The 20733-nt window shown below is 50.2% G+C and overlaps 11 non-coding genes across 11 annotated transcripts; all 11 read left to right on the forward strand.

The window, feature by feature from the left end:
• Positions 1-1577: 1577 nt before the first annotated feature.
• Positions 1578-1661, forward strand: Trnal-uaa (transfer RNA leucine (anticodon UAA)). Its single transcript has one exon. It is a non-coding gene; the product is annotated as a tRNA-Leu (tRNA).
• A 1786-nt stretch (positions 1662-3447) lies between these two features.
• Trnal-uaa (transfer RNA leucine (anticodon UAA)) lies at positions 3448-3531 on the forward strand. Its single transcript has one exon. It is a non-coding gene; the product is annotated as a tRNA-Leu (tRNA).
• A 1786-nt stretch (positions 3532-5317) lies between these two features.
• On the forward strand, positions 5318-5401 carry Trnal-uaa (transfer RNA leucine (anticodon UAA)). The gene has a single exon. It is a non-coding gene; the product is annotated as a tRNA-Leu (tRNA).
• A 1786-nt stretch (positions 5402-7187) lies between these two features.
• Positions 7188-7271, forward strand: Trnal-uaa (transfer RNA leucine (anticodon UAA)). Its single transcript has one exon. It is a non-coding gene; the product is annotated as a tRNA-Leu (tRNA).
• A 1786-nt stretch (positions 7272-9057) lies between these two features.
• Positions 9058-9141, forward strand: Trnal-uaa (transfer RNA leucine (anticodon UAA)). Its single transcript has one exon. It is a non-coding gene; the product is annotated as a tRNA-Leu (tRNA).
• A 1786-nt stretch (positions 9142-10927) lies between these two features.
• Positions 10928-11011, forward strand: Trnal-uaa (transfer RNA leucine (anticodon UAA)). Its single transcript has one exon. It is a non-coding gene; the product is annotated as a tRNA-Leu (tRNA).
• Positions 11012-12797: 1786 nt separating this feature from the next.
• On the forward strand, positions 12798-12881 carry Trnal-uaa (transfer RNA leucine (anticodon UAA)). Its single transcript has one exon. It is a non-coding gene; the product is annotated as a tRNA-Leu (tRNA).
• Positions 12882-14667: 1786 nt separating this feature from the next.
• Positions 14668-14751, forward strand: Trnal-uaa (transfer RNA leucine (anticodon UAA)). Its single transcript has one exon. It is a non-coding gene; the product is annotated as a tRNA-Leu (tRNA).
• Positions 14752-16537: 1786 nt separating this feature from the next.
• Positions 16538-16621, forward strand: Trnal-uaa (transfer RNA leucine (anticodon UAA)). Its single transcript has one exon. It is a non-coding gene; the product is annotated as a tRNA-Leu (tRNA).
• Positions 16622-18408: 1787 nt separating this feature from the next.
• Trnal-uaa (transfer RNA leucine (anticodon UAA)) lies at positions 18409-18492 on the forward strand. Its single transcript has one exon. It is a non-coding gene; the product is annotated as a tRNA-Leu (tRNA).
• A 1786-nt stretch (positions 18493-20278) lies between these two features.
• Trnal-uaa (transfer RNA leucine (anticodon UAA)) lies at positions 20279-20362 on the forward strand. Its single transcript has one exon. It is a non-coding gene; the product is annotated as a tRNA-Leu (tRNA).
• The last annotated feature ends 371 nt before the right edge of the window (positions 20363-20733 follow it).

The following is a 20733-nucleotide window of genomic DNA, read 5'->3' on the forward strand; positions in this document are numbered from 1 at the left end:
CGACAGCGAGAAAACCTCAACAGCAACGCATACGTGTTTAAATGAATCTTAAGGCCTTAATAAAGATAGATGAAACGGTGGTTCAGGTGCTGGAGTTCTGAAGCGGCCGTATTGCGTGGGCAGTATGCTCACTAAGTTAATGTGTCATGCTAACAACGGGAAGGCTATGGGTTACATCCCACCAAGGGATATTCCATATTGCTTCCCTAAAAGGCAGCGCGAGAGACTGCCAGGCAAATCCCAAGTGATCTGTACAAGGACTGAGATGTCCGCACGTCTGGAAACGTTCTCGCCGACTTGTGTGCCACGCTGACGACGCGGGTTCTCGTCCGATCACCGAAGTTAAGCAGCGTTTTTGCGTGCTTAGTACACGGCTCAGTGGCTAACTAGGAAGTCTGCGTGCTGTTGGAATCTTTTATTTTGCCTTTTCCCTTAGTTTTCGGTGTTGCTGCGCGGTAATGATACGGTCCAGCACGCTGACCCCTCTCTTGCCTCTCGGGACGCAAATTCGCGAACCTGCGGCCACAGTCAAATGAAAGGGTCCGTTGTGCGTTTGTCGAGTTGGTCTCTCCCAGTCGTTTCTAGCGCCCTTCCTCTACATATACGACCATTTGCAAGCGTCAGCTTTCGCGTCAGCCGAGCAAAGTCGAGACAAGTCGACACATGGGGACACACGATGCTGTGAATCGCAATCCGCACTAGCCTACGCGGAGCGGGACGAGGGGCGAAGGAAAACCATTCGTAACACGACAGTTCGGAAATTCGACGATCGCGAGCGTTGGAAACACTCTCCTGGGTAAAGAAGACAACTTCGGTGCGGTGTCCGGGTTTCGAACCCGGATCAGCTACTTGGGAAGCAACCATGCTGACCGACACAGCACCACCGCCTTCTGCTACGCGCTGCTTGCGCCGTGATGTGTCGCCTTCCCTCCTGGCGCCAGAGGCCGAAGGCAATCTCGCTGTAGGCGCTCAACGCCGAGTGGAAGGCGAGCACATGTGAACCCGTTTTCCTGGTGCTGCTAGGGCCATATACTGAAACTGAGCGCAGAACTAACTTTTACTGAAGAATCTGCCCTTTAATGCACATCAGGGCGAACACGAAATTTCTAATATGAAGTACTCACTGACGATCCAAAGACGTTTCAGTATGTACGCGTCGGTACCACCGGGGCAGTGCCTAAGTATTGTAAAGTGAAGGTCGACAGTTTGAGCCTCACGGGAAGTATTTCATTGGCTTCCCACGAGTGCGTGATGCACAGCGTGGCTGTTGCTAGGAAACGGCCTTATTTGCCGTTGGCCAATATCTAGTTTTCTTTGCATCAATGTGAAAATGTTCCTATTACTAAATACAGTTTTGCTAGTTACAGTTCAAACTAGAAACGACGGAAGAAAGCGGTCCAACGCGCCACATTGCTTCCCGAAAGGGAGGGTGCATTTTCTACGCCATGTCTGACATTGCGTCTTAAATTTTTTAAAACTGACATAATTCCATCCTACCGAAAAAAGAAACAGATTTCGCAGTGAGGTTCTTTGAGATATTGCTAGAGATGGAAGTCTCTGGAGCTCTTGCCTCGCACGTCAGATTGGCCGAGCGGTCTAAGGCGCCAGATTTAAGCTCTGGTTCCCGCAAGGGAGCGTGGGTTCGAACCCCACATCTGACAAAGCATTTTAAACATTCTGAAACTAACATACTCCCTTGATCTTACAGAACAAGTAAATTATGCAGGAACACGCCGCAGATTTTACTAGAGACGACAGTGACAGCCCGAGCGGTCGAAAAGAAATAGCGGAACATACTTTTCCTGCGTCGAGGTTTAGCTCTTCTCACGGACGTTTCCGTTGTTGTTGTGCTGTGGCTCTGGGTTCCAAGCGACAGCGAGAAAACCTCAACAGCAACGCATACGTGTTTAAATGAATCTTAAGGCCTTAATAAAGATAGATGAAACGGTGGTTCAGGTGCTGGAGTTCTGAAGCGGCCGTATTGCGTGGGCAGTATGCTCACTAAGTTAATGTGTCATGCTAACAACGGGAAGGCTATGGGTTACATCCCACCAAGGGATATTCCATATTGCTTCCCTAAAAGGCAGCGCGAGAGACTGCCAGGCAAATCCCAAGTGATCTGTACAAGGACTGAGATGTCCGCACGTCTGGAAACGTTCTCGCCGACTTGTGTGCCACGCTGACGACGCGGGTTCTCGTCCGATCACCGAAGTTAAGCAGCGTTTTTGCGTGCTTAGTACACGGCTCAGTGGCTAACTAGGAAGTCTGCGTGCTGTTGGAATCTTTTATTTTGCCTTTTCCCTTAGTTTTCGGTGTTGCTGCGCGGTAATGATACGGTCCAGCACGCTGACCCCTCTCTTGCCTCTCGGGACGCAAATTCGCGAACCTGCGGCCACAGTCAAATGAAAGGGTCCGTTGTGCGTTTGTCGAGTTGGTCTCTCCCAGTCGTTTCTAGCGCCCTTCCTCTACATATACGACCATTTGCAAGCGTCAGCTTTCGCGTCAGCCGAGCAAAGTCGAGACAAGTCGACACATGGGGACACACGATGCTGTGAATCGCAATCCGCACTAGCCTACGCGGAGCGGGACGAGGGGCGAAGGAAAACCATTCGTAACACGACAGTTCGGAAATTCGACGATCGCGAGCGTTGGAAACACTCTCCTGGGTAAAGAAGACAACTTCGGTGCGGTGTCCGGGTTTCGAACCCGGATCAGCTACTTGGGAAGCAACCATGCTGACCGACACAGCACCACCGCCTTCTGCTACGCGCTGCTTGCGCCGTGATGTGTCGCCTTCCCTCCTGGCGCCAGAGGCCGAAGGCAATCTCGCTGTAGGCGCTCAACGCCGAGTGGAAGGCGAGCACATGTGAACCCGTTTTCCTGGTGCTGCTAGGGCCATATACTGAAACTGAGCGCAGAACTAACTTTTACTGAAGAATCTGCCCTTTAATGCACATCAGGGCGAACACGAAATTTCTAATATGAAGTACTCACTGACGATCCAAAGACGTTTCAGTATGTACGCGTCGGTACCACCGGGGCAGTGCCTAAGTATTGTAAAGTGAAGGTCGACAGTTTGAGCCTCACGGGAAGTATTTCATTGGCTTCCCACGAGTGCGTGATGCACAGCGTGGCTGTTGCTAGGAAACGGCCTTATTTGCCGTTGGCCAATATCTAGTTTTCTTTGCATCAATGTGAAAATGTTCCTATTACTAAATACAGTTTTGCTAGTTACAGTTCAAACTAGAAACGACGGAAGAAAGCGGTCCAACGCGCCACATTGCTTCCCGAAAGGGAGGGTGCATTTTCTACGCCATGTCTGACATTGCGTCTTAAATTTTCTAAAACTGACATAATTCCATCCTACCGAAAAAAGAAACAGATTTCGCAGTGAGGTTCTTTGAGATATTGCTAGAGATGGAAGTCTCTGGAGCTCTTGCCTCGCACGTCAGATTGGCCGAGCGGTCTAAGGCGCCAGATTTAAGCTCTGGTTCCCGCAAGGGAGCGTGGGTTCGAACCCCACATCTGACAAAGCATTTTAAACATTCTGAAACTAACATACTCCCTTGATCTTACAGAACAAGTAAATTATGCAGGAACACGCCGCAGATTTTACTAGAGACGACAGTGACAGCCCGAGCGGTCGAAAAGAAATAGCGGAACATACTTTTCCTGCGTCGAGGTTTAGCTCTTCTCACGGACGTTTCCGTTGTTGTTGTGCTGTGGCTCTGGGTTCCAAGCGACAGCGAGAAAACCTCAACAGCAACGCATACGTGTTTAAATGAATCTTAAGGCCTTAATAAAGATAGATGAAACGGTGGTTCAGGTGCTGGAGTTCTGAAGCGGCCGTATTGCGTGGGCAGTATGCTCACTAAGTTAATGTGTCATGCTAACAACGGGAAGGCTATGGGTTACATCCCACCAAGGGATATTCCATATTGCTTCCCTAAAAGGCAGCGCGAGAGACTGCCAGGCAAATCCCAAGTGATCTGTACAAGGACTGAGATGTCCGCACGTCTGGAAACGTTCTCGCCGACTTGTGTGCCACGCTGACGACGCGGGTTCTCGTCCGATCACCGAAGTTAAGCAGCGTTTTTGCGTGCTTAGTACACGGCTCAGTGGCTAACTAGGAAGTCTGCGTGCTGTTGGAATCTTTTATTTTGCCTTTTCCCTTAGTTTTCGGTGTTGCTGCGCGGTAATGATACGGTCCAGCACGCTGACCCCTCTCTTGCCTCTCGGGACGCAAATTCGCGAACCTGCGGCCACAGTCAAATGAAAGGGTCCGTTGTGCGTTTGTCGAGTTGGTCTCTCCCAGTCGTTTCTAGCGCCCTTCCTCTACATATACGACCATTTGCAAGCGTCAGCTTTCGCGTCAGCCGAGCAAAGTCGAGACAAGTCGACACATGGGGACACACGATGCTGTGAATCGCAATCCGCACTAGCCTACGCGGAGCGGGACGAGGGGCGAAGGAAAACCATTCGTAACACGACAGTTCGGAAATTCGACGATCGCGAGCGTTGGAAACACTCTCCTGGGTAAAGAAGACAACTTCGGTGCGGTGTCCGGGTTTCGAACCCGGATCAGCTACTTGGGAAGCAACCATGCTGACCGACACAGCACCACCGCCTTCTGCTACGCGCTGCTTGCGCCGTGATGTGTCGCCTTCCCTCCTGGCGCCAGAGGCCGAAGGCAATCTCGCTGTAGGCGCTCAACGCCGAGTGGAAGGCGAGCACATGTGAACCCGTTTTCCTGGTGCTGCTAGGGCCATATACTGAAACTGAGCGCAGAACTAACTTTTACTGAAGAATCTGCCCTTTAATGCACATCAGGGCGAACACGAAATTTCTAATATGAAGTACTCACTGACGATCCAAAGACGTTTCAGTATGTACGCGTCGGTACCACCGGGGCAGTGCCTAAGTATTGTAAAGTGAAGGTCGACAGTTTGAGCCTCACGGGAAGTATTTCATTGGCTTCCCACGAGTGCGTGATGCACAGCGTGGCTGTTGCTAGGAAACGGCCTTATTTGCCGTTGGCCAATATCTAGTTTTCTTTGCATCAATGTGAAAATGTTCCTATTACTAAATACAGTTTTGCTAGTTACAGTTCAAACTAGAAACGACGGAAGAAAGCGGTCCAACGCGCCACATTGCTTCCCGAAAGGGAGGGTGCATTTTCTACGCCATGTCTGACATTGCGTCTTAAATTTTCTAAAACTGACATAATTCCATCCTACCGAAAAAAGAAACAGATTTCGCAGTGAGGTTCTTTGAGATATTGCTAGAGATGGAAGTCTCTGGAGCTCTTGCCTCGCACGTCAGATTGGCCGAGCGGTCTAAGGCGCCAGATTTAAGCTCTGGTTCCCGCAAGGGAGCGTGGGTTCGAACCCCACATCTGACAAAGCATTTTAAACATTCTGAAACTAACATACTCCCTTGATCTTACAGAACAAGTAAATTATGCAGGAACACGCCGCAGATTTTACTAGAGACGACAGTGACAGCCCGAGCGGTCGAAAAGAAATAGCGGAACATACTTTTCCTGCGTCGAGGTTTAGCTCTTCTCACGGACGTTTCCGTTGTTGTTGTGCTGTGGCTCTGGGTTCCAAGCGACAGCGAGAAAACCTCAACAGCAACGCATACGTGTTTAAATGAATCTTAAGGCCTTAATAAAGATAGATGAAACGGTGGTTCAGGTGCTGGAGTTCTGAAGCGGCCGTATTGCGTGGGCAGTATGCTCACTAAGTTAATGTGTCATGCTAACAACGGGAAGGCTATGGGTTACATCCCACCAAGGGATATTCCATATTGCTTCCCTAAAAGGCAGCGCGAGAGACTGCCAGGCAAATCCCAAGTGATCTGTACAAGGACTGAGATGTCCGCACGTCTGGAAACGTTCTCGCCGACTTGTGTGCCACGCTGACGACGCGGGTTCTCGTCCGATCACCGAAGTTAAGCAGCGTTTTTGCGTGCTTAGTACACGGCTCAGTGGCTAACTAGGAAGTCTGCGTGCTGTTGGAATCTTTTATTTTGCCTTTTCCCTTAGTTTTCGGTGTTGCTGCGCGGTAATGATACGGTCCAGCACGCTGACCCCTCTCTTGCCTCTCGGGACGCAAATTCGCGAACCTGCGGCCACAGTCAAATGAAAGGGTCCGTTGTGCGTTTGTCGAGTTGGTCTCTCCCAGTCGTTTCTAGCGCCCTTCCTCTACATATACGACCATTTGCAAGCGTCAGCTTTCGCGTCAGCCGAGCAAAGTCGAGACAAGTCGACACATGGGGACACACGATGCTGTGAATCGCAATCCGCACTAGCCTACGCGGAGCGGGACGAGGGGCGAAGGAAAACCATTCGTAACACGACAGTTCGGAAATTCGACGATCGCGAGCGTTGGAAACACTCTCCTGGGTAAAGAAGACAACTTCGGTGCGGTGTCCGGGTTTCGAACCCGGATCAGCTACTTGGGAAGCAACCATGCTGACCGACACAGCACCACCGCCTTCTGCTACGCGCTGCTTGCGCCGTGATGTGTCGCCTTCCCTCCTGGCGCCAGAGGCCGAAGGCAATCTCGCTGTAGGCGCTCAACGCCGAGTGGAAGGCGAGCACATGTGAACCCGTTTTCCTGGTGCTGCTAGGGCCATATACTGAAACTGAGCGCAGAACTAACTTTTACTGAAGAATCTGCCCTTTAATGCACATCAGGGCGAACACGAAATTTCTAATATGAAGTACTCACTGACGATCCAAAGACGTTTCAGTATGTACGCGTCGGTACCACCGGGGCAGTGCCTAAGTATTGTAAAGTGAAGGTCGACAGTTTGAGCCTCACGGGAAGTATTTCATTGGCTTCCCACGAGTGCGTGATGCACAGCGTGGCTGTTGCTAGGAAACGGCCTTATTTGCCGTTGGCCAATATCTAGTTTTCTTTGCATCAATGTGAAAATGTTCCTATTACTAAATACAGTTTTGCTAGTTACAGTTCAAACTAGAAACGACGGAAGAAAGCGGTCCAACGCGCCACATTGCTTCCCGAAAGGGAGGGTGCATTTTCTACGCCATGTCTGACATTGCGTCTTAAATTTTCTAAAACTGACATAATTCCATCCTACCGAAAAAAGAAACAGATTTCGCAGTGAGGTTCTTTGAGATATTGCTAGAGATGGAAGTCTCTGGAGCTCTTGCCTCGCACGTCAGATTGGCCGAGCGGTCTAAGGCGCCAGATTTAAGCTCTGGTTCCCGCAAGGGAGCGTGGGTTCGAACCCCACATCTGACAAAGCATTTTAAACATTCTGAAACTAACATACTCCCTTGATCTTACAGAACAAGTAAATTATGCAGGAACACGCCGCAGATTTTACTAGAGACGACAGTGACAGCCCGAGCGGTCGAAAAGAAATAGCGGAACATACTTTTCCTGCGTCGAGGTTTAGCTCTTCTCACGGACGTTTCCGTTGTTGTTGTGCTGTGGCTCTGGGTTCCAAGCGACAGCGAGAAAACCTCAACAGCAACGCATACGTGTTTAAATGAATCTTAAGGCCTTAATAAAGATAGATGAAACGGTGGTTCAGGTGCTGGAGTTCTGAAGCGGCCGTATTGCGTGGGCAGTATGCTCACTAAGTTAATGTGTCATGCTAACAACGGGAAGGCTATGGGTTACATCCCACCAAGGGATATTCCATATTGCTTCCCTAAAAGGCAGCGCGAGAGACTGCCAGGCAAATCCCAAGTGATCTGTACAAGGACTGAGATGTCCGCACGTCTGGAAACGTTCTCGCCGACTTGTGTGCCACGCTGACGACGCGGGTTCTCGTCCGATCACCGAAGTTAAGCAGCGTTTTTGCGTGCTTAGTACACGGCTCAGTGGCTAACTAGGAAGTCTGCGTGCTGTTGGAATCTTTTATTTTGCCTTTTCCCTTAGTTTTCGGTGTTGCTGCGCGGTAATGATACGGTCCAGCACGCTGACCCCTCTCTTGCCTCTCGGGACGCAAATTCGCGAACCTGCGGCCACAGTCAAATGAAAGGGTCCGTTGTGCGTTTGTCGAGTTGGTCTCTCCCAGTCGTTTCTAGCGCCCTTCCTCTACATATACGACCATTTGCAAGCGTCAGCTTTCGCGTCAGCCGAGCAAAGTCGAGACAAGTCGACACATGGGGACACACGATGCTGTGAATCGCAATCCGCACTAGCCTACGCGGAGCGGGACGAGGGGCGAAGGAAAACCATTCGTAACACGACAGTTCGGAAATTCGACGATCGCGAGCGTTGGAAACACTCTCCTGGGTAAAGAAGACAACTTCGGTGCGGTGTCCGGGTTTCGAACCCGGATCAGCTACTTGGGAAGCAACCATGCTGACCGACACAGCACCACCGCCTTCTGCTACGCGCTGCTTGCGCCGTGATGTGTCGCCTTCCCTCCTGGCGCCAGAGGCCGAAGGCAATCTCGCTGTAGGCGCTCAACGCCGAGTGGAAGGCGAGCACATGTGAACCCGTTTTCCTGGTGCTGCTAGGGCCATATACTGAAACTGAGCGCAGAACTAACTTTTACTGAAGAATCTGCCCTTTAATGCACATCAGGGCGAACACGAAATTTCTAATATGAAGTACTCACTGACGATCCAAAGACGTTTCAGTATGTACGCGTCGGTACCACCGGGGCAGTGCCTAAGTATTGTAAAGTGAAGGTCGACAGTTTGAGCCTCACGGGAAGTATTTCATTGGCTTCCCACGAGTGCGTGATGCACAGCGTGGCTGTTGCTAGGAAACGGCCTTATTTGCCGTTGGCCAATATCTAGTTTTCTTTGCATCAATGTGAAAATGTTCCTATTACTAAATACAGTTTTGCTAGTTACAGTTCAAACTAGAAACGACGGAAGAAAGCGGTCCAACGCGCCACATTGCTTCCCGAAAGGGAGGGTGCATTTTCTACGCCATGTCTGACATTGCGTCTTAAATTTTCTAAAACTGACATAATTCCATCCTACCGAAAAAAGAAACAGATTTCGCAGTGAGGTTCTTTGAGATATTGCTAGAGATGGAAGTCTCTGGAGCTCTTGCCTCGCACGTCAGATTGGCCGAGCGGTCTAAGGCGCCAGATTTAAGCTCTGGTTCCCGCAAGGGAGCGTGGGTTCGAACCCCACATCTGACAAAGCATTTTAAACATTCTGAAACTAACATACTCCCTTGATCTTACAGAACAAGTAAATTATGCAGGAACACGCCGCAGATTTTACTAGAGACGACAGTGACAGCCCGAGCGGTCGAAAAGAAATAGCGGAACATACTTTTCCTGCGTCGAGGTTTAGCTCTTCTCACGGACGTTTCCGTTGTTGTTGTGCTGTGGCTCTGGGTTCCAAGCGACAGCGAGAAAACCTCAACAGCAACGCATACGTGTTTAAATGAATCTTAAGGCCTTAATAAAGATAGATGAAACGGTGGTTCAGGTGCTGGAGTTCTGAAGCGGCCGTATTGCGTGGGCAGTATGCTCACTAAGTTAATGTGTCATGCTAACAACGGGAAGGCTATGGGTTACATCCCACCAAGGGATATTCCATATTGCTTCCCTAAAAGGCAGCGCGAGAGACTGCCAGGCAAATCCCAAGTGATCTGTACAAGGACTGAGATGTCCGCACGTCTGGAAACGTTCTCGCCGACTTGTGTGCCACGCTGACGACGCGGGTTCTCGTCCGATCACCGAAGTTAAGCAGCGTTTTTGCGTGCTTAGTACACGGCTCAGTGGCTAACTAGGAAGTCTGCGTGCTGTTGGAATCTTTTATTTTGCCTTTTCCCTTAGTTTTCGGTGTTGCTGCGCGGTAATGATACGGTCCAGCACGCTGACCCCTCTCTTGCCTCTCGGGACGCAAATTCGCGAACCTGCGGCCACAGTCAAATGAAAGGGTCCGTTGTGCGTTTGTCGAGTTGGTCTCTCCCAGTCGTTTCTAGCGCCCTTCCTCTACATATACGACCATTTGCAAGCGTCAGCTTTCGCGTCAGCCGAGCAAAGTCGAGACAAGTCGACACATGGGGACACACGATGCTGTGAATCGCAATCCGCACTAGCCTACGCGGAGCGGGACGAGGGGCGAAGGAAAACCATTCGTAACACGACAGTTCGGAAATTCGACGATCGCGAGCGTTGGAAACACTCTCCTGGGTAAAGAAGACAACTTCCGTGCGGTGTCCGGGTTTCGAACCCGGATCAGCTACTTGGGAAGCAACCATGCTGACCGACACAGCACCACCGCCTTCTGCTACGCGCTGCTTGCGCCGTGATGTGTCGCCTTCCCTCCTGGCGCCAGAGGCCGAAGGCAATCTCGCTGTAGGCGCTCAACGCCGAGTGGAAGGCGAGCACATGTGAACCCGTTTTCCTGGTGCTGCTAGGGCCATATACTGAAACTGAGCGCAGAACTAACTTTTACTGAAGAATCTGCCCTTTAATGCACATCAGGGCGAACACGAAATTTCTAATATGAAGTACTCACTGACGATCCAAAGACGTTTCAGTATGTACGCGTCGGTACCACCGGGGCAGTGCCTAATTATTGTAAAGTGAAGGTCGACAGTTTGAGCCTCACGGGAAGTATTTCATTGGCTTCCCACGAGTGCGTGATGCACAGCGTGGCTGTTGCTAGGAAACGGCCTTATTTGCCGTTGGCCAATATCTAGTTTTCTTTGCATCAATGTGAAAATGTTCCTATTACTAAATACAGTTTTGCTAGTTACAGTTCAAACTAGAAACGACGGAAGAAAGCGGTCCAACGCGCCACATTGCTTCCCGAAAGGGAGGGTGCATTTTCTACGCCATGTCTGACATTGCGTCTTAAATTTTCTAAAACTGACATAATTCCATCCTACCGAAAAAAGAAACAGATTTCGCAGTGAGGTTCTTTGAGATATTGCTAGAGATGGAAGTCTCTGGAGCTCTTGCCTCGCACGTCAGATTGGCCGAGCGGTCTAAGGCGCCAGATTTAAGCTCTGGTTCCCGCAAGGGAGCGTGGGTTCGAACCCCACATCTGACAAAGCATTTTAAACATTCTGAAACTAACATACTCCCTTGATCTTACAGAACAAGTAAATTATGCAGGAACACGCCGCAGATTTTACTAGAGACGACAGTGACAGCCCGAGCGGTCGAAAAGAAATAGCGGAACATACTTTTCCTGCGTCGAGGTTTAGCTCTTCTCACGGACGTTTCCGTTGTTGTTGTGCTGTGGCTCTGGGTTCCAAGCGACAGCGAGAAAACCTCAACAGCAACGCATACGTGTTTAAATGAATCTTAAGGCCTTAATAAAGATAGATGAAACGGTGGTTCAGGTGCTGGAGTTCTGAAGCGGCCGTATTGCGTGGGCAGTATGCTCACTAAGTTAATGTGTCATGCTAACAACGGGAAGGCTATGGGTTACATCCCACCAAGGGATATTCCATATTGCTTCCCTAAAAGGCAGCGCGAGAGACTGCCAGGCAAATCCCAAGTGATCTGTACAAGGACTGAGATGTCCGCACGTCTGGAAACGTTCTCGCCGACTTGTGTGCCACGCTGACGACGCGGGTTCTCGTCCGATCACCGAAGTTAAGCAGCGTTTTTGCGTGCTTAGTACACGGCTCAGTGGCTAACTAGGAAGTCTGCGTGCTGTTGGAATCTTTTATTTTGCCTTTTCCCTTAGTTTTCGGTGTTGCTGCGCGGTAATGATACGGTCCAGCACGCTGACCCCTCTCTTGCCTCTCGGGACGCAAATTCGCGAACCTGCGGCCACAGTCAAATGAAAGGGTCCGTTGTGCGTTTGTCGAGTTGGTCTCTCCCAGTCGTTTCTAGCGCCCTTCCTCTACATATACGACCATTTGCAAGCGTCAGCTTTCGCGTCAGCCGAGCAAAGTCGAGACAAGTCGACACATGGGGACACACGATGCTGTGAATCGCAATCCGCACTAGCCTACGCGGAGCGGGACGAGGGGCGAAGGAAAACCATTCGTAACACGACAGTTCGGAAATTCGACGATCGCGAGCGTTGGAAACACTCTCCTGGGTAAAGAAGACAACTTCGGTGCGGTGTCCGGGTTTCGAACCCGGATCAGCTACTTGGGAAGCAACCATGCTGACCGACACAGCACCACCGCCTTCTGCTACGCGCTGCTTGCGCCGTGATGTGTCGCCTTCCCTCCTGGCGCCAGAGGCCGAAGGCAATCTCGCTGTAGGCGCTCAACGCCGAGTGGAAGGCGAGCACATGTGAACCCGTTTTCCTGGTGCTGCTAGGGCCATATACTGAAACTGAGCGCAGAACTAACTTTTACTGAAGAATCTGCCCTTTAATGCACATCAGGGCGAACACGAAATTTCTAATATGAAGTACTCACTGACGATCCAAAGACGTTTCAGTATGTACGCGTCGGTACCACCGGGGCAGTGCCTAAGTATTGTAAAGTGAAGGTCGACAGTTTGAGCCTCACGGGAAGTATTTCATTGGCTTCCCACGAGTGCGTGATGCACAGCGTGGCTGTTGCTAGGAAACGGCCTTATTTGCCGTTGGCCAATATCTAGTTTTCTTTGCATCAATGTGAAAATGTTCCTATTACTAAATACAGTTTTGCTAGTTACAGTTCAAACTAGAAACGACGGAAGAAAGCGGTCCAACGCGCCACATTGCTTCCCGAAAGGGAGGGTGCATTTTCTACGCCATGTCTGACATTGCGTCTTAAATTTTCTAAAACTGACATAATTCCATCCTACCGAAAAAAGAAACAGATTTCGCAGTGAGGTTCTTTGAGATATTGCTAGAGATGGAAGTCTCTGGAGCTCTTGCCTCGCACGTCAGATTGGCCGAGCGGTCTAAGGCGCCAGATTTAAGCTCTGGTTCCCGCAAGGGAGCGTGGGTTCGAACCCCACATCTGACAAAGCATTTTAAACATTCTGAAACTAACATACTCCCTTGATCTTACAGAACAAGTAAATTATGCAGGAACACGCCGCAGATTTTACTAGAGACGACAGTGACAGCCCGAGCGGTCGAAAAGAAATAGCGGAACATACTTTTCCTGCGTCGAGGTTTAGCTCTTCTCACGGACGTTTCCGTTGTTGTTGTGCTGTGGCTCTGGGTTCCAAGCGACAGCGAGAAAACCTCAACAGCAACGCATACGTGTTTAAATGAATCTTAAGGCCTTAATAAAGATAGATGAAACGGTGGTTCAGGTGCTGGAGTTCTGAAGCGGCCGTATTGCGTGGGCAGTATGCTCACTAAGTTAATGTGTCATGCTAACAACGGGAAGGCTATGGGTTACATCCCACCAAGGGATATTCCATATTGCTTCCCTAAAAGGCAGCGCGAGAGACTGCCAGGCAAATCCCAAGTGATCTGTACAAGGACTGAGATGTCCGCACGTCTGGAAACGTTCTCGCCGACTTGTGTGCCACGCTGACGACGCGGGTTCTCGTCCGATCACCGAAGTTAAGCAGCGTTTTTGCGTGCTTAGTACACGGCTCAGTGGCTAACTAGGAAGTCTGCGTGCTGTTGGAATCTTTTATTTTGCCTTTTCCCTTAGTTTTCGGTGTTGCTGCGCGGTAATGATACGGTCCAGCACGCTGACCCCTCTCTTGCCTCTCGGGACGCAAATTCGCGAACCTGCGGCCACAGTCAAATGAAAGGGTCCGTTGTGCGTTTGTCGAGTTGGTCTCTCCCAGTCGTTTCTAGCGCCCTTCCTCTACATATACGACCATTTGCAAGCGTCAGCTTTCGCGTCAGCCGAGCAAAGTCGAGACAAGTCGACACATGGGGACACACGATGCTGTGAATCGCAATCCGCACTAGCCTACGCGGAGCGGGACGAGGGGCGAAGGAAAACCATTCGTAACACGACAGTTCGGAAATTCGACGATCGCGAGCGTTGGAAACACTCTCCTGGGTAAAGAAGACAACTTCGGTGCGGTGTCCGGGTTTCGAACCCGGATCAGCTACTTGGGAAGCAACCATGCTGACCGACACAGCACCACCGCCTTCTGCTACGCGCTGCTTGCGCCGTGATGTGTCGCCTTCCCTCCTGGCGCCAGAGGCCGAAGGCAATCTCGCTGTAGGCGCTCAACGCCGAGTGGAAGGCGAGCACATGTGAACCCGTTTTCCTGGTGCTGCTAGGGCCATATACTGAAACTGAGCGCAGAACTAACTTTTACTGAAGAATCTGCCCTTTAATGCACATCAGGGCGAACACGAAATTTCTAATATGAAGTACTCACTGACGATCCAAAGACGTTTCAGTATGTACGCGTCGGTACCACCGGGGCAGTGCCTAAGTATTGTAAAGTGAAGGTCGACAGTTTGAGCCTCACGGGAAGTATTTCATTGGCTTCCCACGAGTGCGTGATGCACAGCGTGGCTGTTGCTAGGAAACGGCCTTATTTGCCGTTGGCCAATATCTAGTTTTCTTTGCATCAATGTGAAAATGTTCCTATTACTAAATACAGTTTTGCTAGTTACAGTTCAAACTAGAAACGACGGAAGAAAGCGGTCCAACGCGCCACATTGCTTCCCGAAAGGGAGGGTGCATTTTCTACGCCATGTCTGACATTGCGTCTTAAATTTTCTAAAACTGACATAATTCCATCCTACCGAAAAAAGAAACAGATTTCGCAGTGAGGTTCTTTGAGATATTGCTAGAGATGGAAGTCTCTGGAGCTCTTGCCTCGCACGTCAGATTGGCCGAGCGGTCTAAGGCGCCAGATTTAAGCTCTGGTTCCCGCAAGGGAGCGTGGGTTCGAACCCCACATCTGACAAAGCATTTTAAACATTCTGAAACTAACATACTCCCTTGATCTTACAGAACAAGTAAATTATGCAGGAACACGCCGCAGATTTTACTAGAGACGACAGTGACAGCCCGAGCGGTCGAAAAGAAATAGCGGAACATACTTTTCCTGCGTCGAGGTTTAGCTCTTCTCACGGACGTTTCCGTTGTTGTTGTGCTGTGGCTCTGGGTTCCAAGCGACAGCGAGAAAACCTCAACAGCAACGCATACGTGTTTAAATGAATCTTAAGGCCTTAATAAAGATAGATGAAACGGTGGTTCAGGTGCTGGAGTTCTGAAGCGGCCGTATTGCGTGGGCAGTATGCTCACTAAGTTAATGTGTCATGCTAACAACGGGAAGGCTATGGGTTACATCCCACCAAGGGATATTCCATATTGCTTCCCTAAAAGGCAGCGCGAGAGACTGCCAGGCAAATCCCAAGTGATCTGTACAAGGACTGAGATGTCCGCACGTCTGGAAACGTTCTCGCCGACTTGTGTGCCACGCTGACGACGCGGGTTCTCGTCCGATCACCGAAGTTAAGCAGCGTTTTTGCGTGCTTAGTACACGGCTCAGTGGCTAACTAGGAAGTCTGCGTGCTGTTGGAATCTTTTATTTTGCCTTTTCCCTTAGTTTTCGGTGTTGCTGCGCGGTAATGATACGGTCCAGCACGCTGACCCCTCTCTTGCCTCTCGGGACGCAAATTCGCGAACCTGCGGCCACAGTCAAATGAAAGGGTCCGTTGTGCGTTTGTCGAGTTGGTCTCTCCCAGTCGTTTCTAGCGCCCTTCCTCTACATATACGACCATTTGCAAGCGTCAGCTTTCGCGTCAGCCGAGCAAAGTCGAGACAAGTCGACACATGGGGACACACGATGCTGTGAATCGCAATCCGCACTAGCCTACGCGGAGCGGGACGAGGGGCGAAGGAAAACCATTCGTAACACGACAGTTCGGAAATTCGACGATCGCGAGCGTTGGAAACACTCTCCTGGGTAAAGAAGACAACTTCGGTGCGGTGTCCGGGTTTCGAACCCGGATCAGCTACTTGGGAAGCAACCATGCTGACCGACACAGCACCACCGCCTTCTGCTACGCGCTGCTTGCGCCGTGATGTGTCGCCTTCCCTCCTGGCGCCAGAGGCCGAAGGCAATCTCGCTGTAGGCGCTCAACGCCGAGTGGAAGGCGAGCACATGTGAACCCGTTTTCCTGGTGCTGCTAGGGCCATATACTGAAACTGAGCGCAGAACTAACTTTTACTGAAGAATCTGCCCTTTAATGCACATCAGGGCGAACACGAAATTTCTAATATGAAGTACTCACTGACGATCCAAAGACGTTTCAGTATGTACGCGTCGGTACCACCGGGGCAGTGCCTAAGTATTGTAAAGTGAAGGTCGACAGTTTGAGCCTCACGGGAAGTATTTCATTGGCTTCCCACGAGTGCGTGATGCACAGCGTGGCTGTTGCTAGGAAACGGCCTTATTTGCCGTTGGCCAATATCTAGTTTTCTTTGCATCAATGTGAAAATGTTCCTATTACTAAATACAGTTTTGCTAGTTACAGTTCAAACTAGAAACGACGGAAGAAAGCGGTCCAACGCGCCACATTGCTTCCCGAAAGGGAGGGTGCATTTTCTACGCCATGTCTGACATTGCGTCTTAAATTTTCTAAAACTGACATAATTCCATCCTACCGAAAAAAGAAACAGATTTCGCAGTGAGGTTCTTTGAGATATTGCTAGAGATGGAAGTCTCTGGAGCTCTTGCCTCGCACGTCAGATTGGCCGAGCGGTCTAAGGCGCCAGATTTAAGCTCTGGTTCCCGCAAGGGAGCGTGGGTTCGAACCCCACATCTGACAAAGCATTTTAAACATTCTGAAACTAACATACTCCCTTGATCTTACAGAACAAGTAAATTATGCAGGAACACGCCGCAGATTTTACTAGAGACGACAGTGACAGCCCGAGCGGTCGAAAAGAAATAGCGGAACATACTTTTCCTGCGTCGAGGTTTAGCTCTTCTCACGGACGTTTCCGTTGTTGTTGTGCTGTGGCTCTGGGTTCCAAGCGACAGCGAGAAAACCTCAACAGCAACGCATACGTGTTTAAATGAATCTTAAGGCCTTAATAAAGATAGATGAAACGGTGGTTCAGGTGCTGGAGTTCTGAAGCGGCCGTATTGCGTGGGCAGTATGCTCACTAAGTTAATGTGTCATGCTAACAACGGGAAGGCTATGGGTTACATCCCACCAAGGGATATTCCATATTGCTTCCCTAAAAGGCAGCGCGAGAGACTGCCAGGCAAATCCCAAGTGATCTGTACAAGGACTGAGATGTCCGCACGTCTGGAAACGTTCTCGCCGACTTGTGTGCCACGCTGACGACGCGGGTTCTCGTCCGATCACCGAAGTTAAGCAGCGTTTTTGCGTGCTTAGTACACGGCTCAGTGGCTAACTAGGAAGTCTGCGTGCTGTTGGAATCTTTTATTTTGCCTTTTCCCTTAGTTTTCGGTGTTGCTGCGCGGTAATGATACGGTCCAGCACGCTGACCCCTCTCTTGCCTCTCGGGACGCAAATTCGCGAACCTGCGGCCACAGTCAAATGAAAGGGTCCGTTGTGCGTTTGTCGAGTTGGTCTCTCCCAGTCGTTTCTAGCGCCCTTCCTCTACATATACGACCATTTGCAAGCGTCAGCTTTCGCGTCAGCCGAGCAAAGTCGAGACAAGTCGACACATGGGGACACACGATGCTGTGAATCGCAATCCGCACTAGCCTACGCGGAGCGGGACGAGGGGCGAAGGAAAACCATTCGTAACACGACAGTTCGGAAATTCGACGATCGCGAGCGTTGGAAACACTCTCCTGGGTAAAGAAGACAACTTCGGTGCGGTGTCCGGGTTTCGAACCCGGATCAGCTACTTGGGAAGCAACCATGCTGACCGACACAGCACCACCGCCTTCTGCTACGCGCTGCTTGCGCCGTGATGTGTCGCCTTCCCTCCTGGCGCCAGAGGCCGAAGGCAATCTCGCTGTAGGCGCTCAACGCCGAGTGGAAGGCGAGCACATGTGAACCCGTTTTCCTGGTGCTGCTAGGGCCATATACTGAAACTGAGCGCAGAACTAACTTTTACTGAAGAATCTGCCCTTTAATGCACATCAGGGCGAACACGAAATTTCTAATATGAAGTACTCACTGACGATCCAAAGACGTTTCAGTATGTACGCGTCGGTACCACCGGGGCAGTGCCTAAGTATTGTAAAGTGAAGGTCGACAGTTTGAGCCTCACGGGAAGTATTTCATTGGCTTCCCACGATGTGCGTGATGCACAGCGTGGCTGTTGCTAGGAAACGGCCTTATTTGCCGTTGGCCAATATCTAGTTTTCTTTGCATCAATGTGAAAATGTTCCTATTACTAAATACAGTTTTGCTAGTTACAGTTCAAACTAGAAACGACGGAAGAAAGCGGTCCAACGCGCCACATTGCTTCCCGAAAGGGAGGGTGCATTTTCTACGCCATGTCTGACATTGCGTCTTAAATTTTCTAAAACTGACATAATTCCATCCTACCGAAAAAAGAAACAGATTTCGCAGTGAGGTTCTTTGAGATATTGCTAGAGATGGAAGTCTCTGGAGCTCTTGCCTCGCACGTCAGATTGGCCGAGCGGTCTAAGGCGCCAGATTTAAGCTCTGGTTCCCGCAAGGGAGCGTGGGTTCGAACCCCACATCTGACAAAGCATTTTAAACATTCTGAAACTAACATACTCCCTTGATCTTACAGAACAAGTAAATTATGCAGGAACACGCCGCAGATTTTACTAGAGACGACAGTGACAGCCCGAGCGGTCGAAAAGAAATAGCGGAACATACTTTTCCTGCGTCGAGGTTTAGCTCTTCTCACGGACGTTTCCGTTGTTGTTGTGCTGTGGCTCTGGGTTCCAAGCGACAGCGAGAAAACCTCAACAGCAACGCATACGTGTTTAAATGAATCTTAAGGCCTTAATAAAGATAGATGAAACGGTGGTTCAGGTGCTGGAGTTCTGAAGCGGCCGTATTGCGTGGGCAGTATGCTCACTAAGTTAATGTGTCATGCTAACAACGGGAAGGCTATGGGTTACATCCCACCAAGGGATATTCCATATTGCTTCCCTAAAAGGCAGCGCGAGAGACTGCCAGGCAAATCCCAAGTGATCTGTACAAGGACTGAGATGTCCGCACGTCTGGAAACGTTCTCGCCGACTTGTGTGCCACGCTGACGACGCGGGTTCTCGTCCGATCACCGAAGTTAAGCAGCGTTTTTGCGTGCTTAGTACACGGCTCAGTGGCTAACTAGGAAGTCTGCGTGCTGTTGGAATCTTTTATTTTGCCTTTTCCCTTAGTTTTCGGTGTTGCTGCGCGGTAATGATACGGTCCAGCACGCTGACCCCTCTCTTGCCTCTCGGGACGCAAATTCGCGAACCTGCGGCCACAGTCAAATGAAAGGGTCCGTTGTGCGTTTGTCGAGTTGGTCTCTCCCAGTCGTTTCTAGCGCCCTTCCTCTACATATACGACCATTTGCAAGCGTCAGCTTTCGCGTCAGCCGAGCAAAGTCGAGACAAGTCGACACATGGGGACACACGATGCTGTGAATCGCAATCCGCACTAGCCTACGCGGAGCGGGACGAGGGGCGAAGGAAAACCATTCGTAACACGACAGTTCGGAAATTCGACGATCGCGAGCGTTGGAAACACTCTCCTGGGTAAAGAAGACAACTTCGGTGCGGTGTCCGGGTTTCGAACCCGGATCAGCTACTTGGGAAGCAACCATGCTGACCGACACAGCACCACCGCCTTCTGCTACGCGCTGCTTGCGCCGTGATGTGTCGCCTTCCCTCCTGGCGCCAGAGGCCGAAGGCAATCTCGCTGTAGGCGCTCAACGCCGAGTGGAAGGCGAGCACATGTGAACCCGTTTTCCTGGTGCTGCTAGGGCCATATACTGAAACTGAGCGCAGAACTAACTTTTACTGAAGAATCTGCCCTTTAATGCACATCAGGGCGAACACGAAATTTCTAATATGAAGTACTCACTGACGATCCAAAGACGTTTCAGTATGTACGCGTCGGTACCACCGGGGCAGTGCCTAAGTATTGTAAAGTGAAGGTCGACAGTTTGAGCCTCACGGGAAGTATTTCATTGGCTTCCCACGAGTGCGTGATGCACAGCGTGGCTGTTGCTAGGAAACGGCCTTATTTGCCGTTGGCCAATATCTAGTTTTCTTTGCATCAATGTGAAAATGTTCCTATTACTAAATACAGTTTTGCTAGTTACAGTTCAAACTAGAAACGACGGAAGAAAGCGGTCCAACGCGCCACATTGCTTCCCGAAAGGGAGGGTGCATTTTCTACGCCATGTCTGACATTGCGTCTTAAATTTTCTAAAACTGACATAATTCCATCCTACCGAAAAAAGAAACAGATTTCGCAGTGAGGTTCTTTGAGATATTGCTAGAGATGGAAGTCTCTGGAGCTCTTGCCTCGCACGTCAGATTGGCCGAGCGGTCTAAGGCGCCAGATTTAAGCTCTGGTTCCCGCAAGGGAGCGTGGGTTCGAACCCCACATCTGACAAAGCATTTTAAACATTCTGAAACTAACATACTCCCTTGATCTTACAGAACAAGTAAATTATGCAGGAACACGCCGCAGATTTTACTAGAGACGACAGTGACAGCCCGAGCGGTCGAAAAGAAATAGCGGAACATACTTTTCCTGCGTCGAGGTTTAGCTCTTCTCACGGACGTTTCCGTTGTTGTTGTGCTGTGGCTCTGGGTTCCAAGCGACAGCGAGAAAACCTCAACAGCAACGCATACGTGTTTAAATGAATCTTAAGGCCTTAATAAAGATAGATGAAACGGTGGTTCAGGTGCTGGAGTTCTGAAGCGGCCGTATTGCGTGGGCAGTATGCTCACTAAGTTAATGTGTCATGCTAACAACGGGAA

Source organism: Schistocerca serialis, unplaced genomic scaffold (genome assembly GCF_023864345.2).
Source record: "Schistocerca serialis cubense isolate TAMUIC-IGC-003099 unplaced genomic scaffold, iqSchSeri2.2 HiC_scaffold_362, whole genome shotgun sequence".
NCBI lineage: Eukaryota > Metazoa > Arthropoda > Insecta > Orthoptera > Acrididae > Schistocerca > Schistocerca serialis.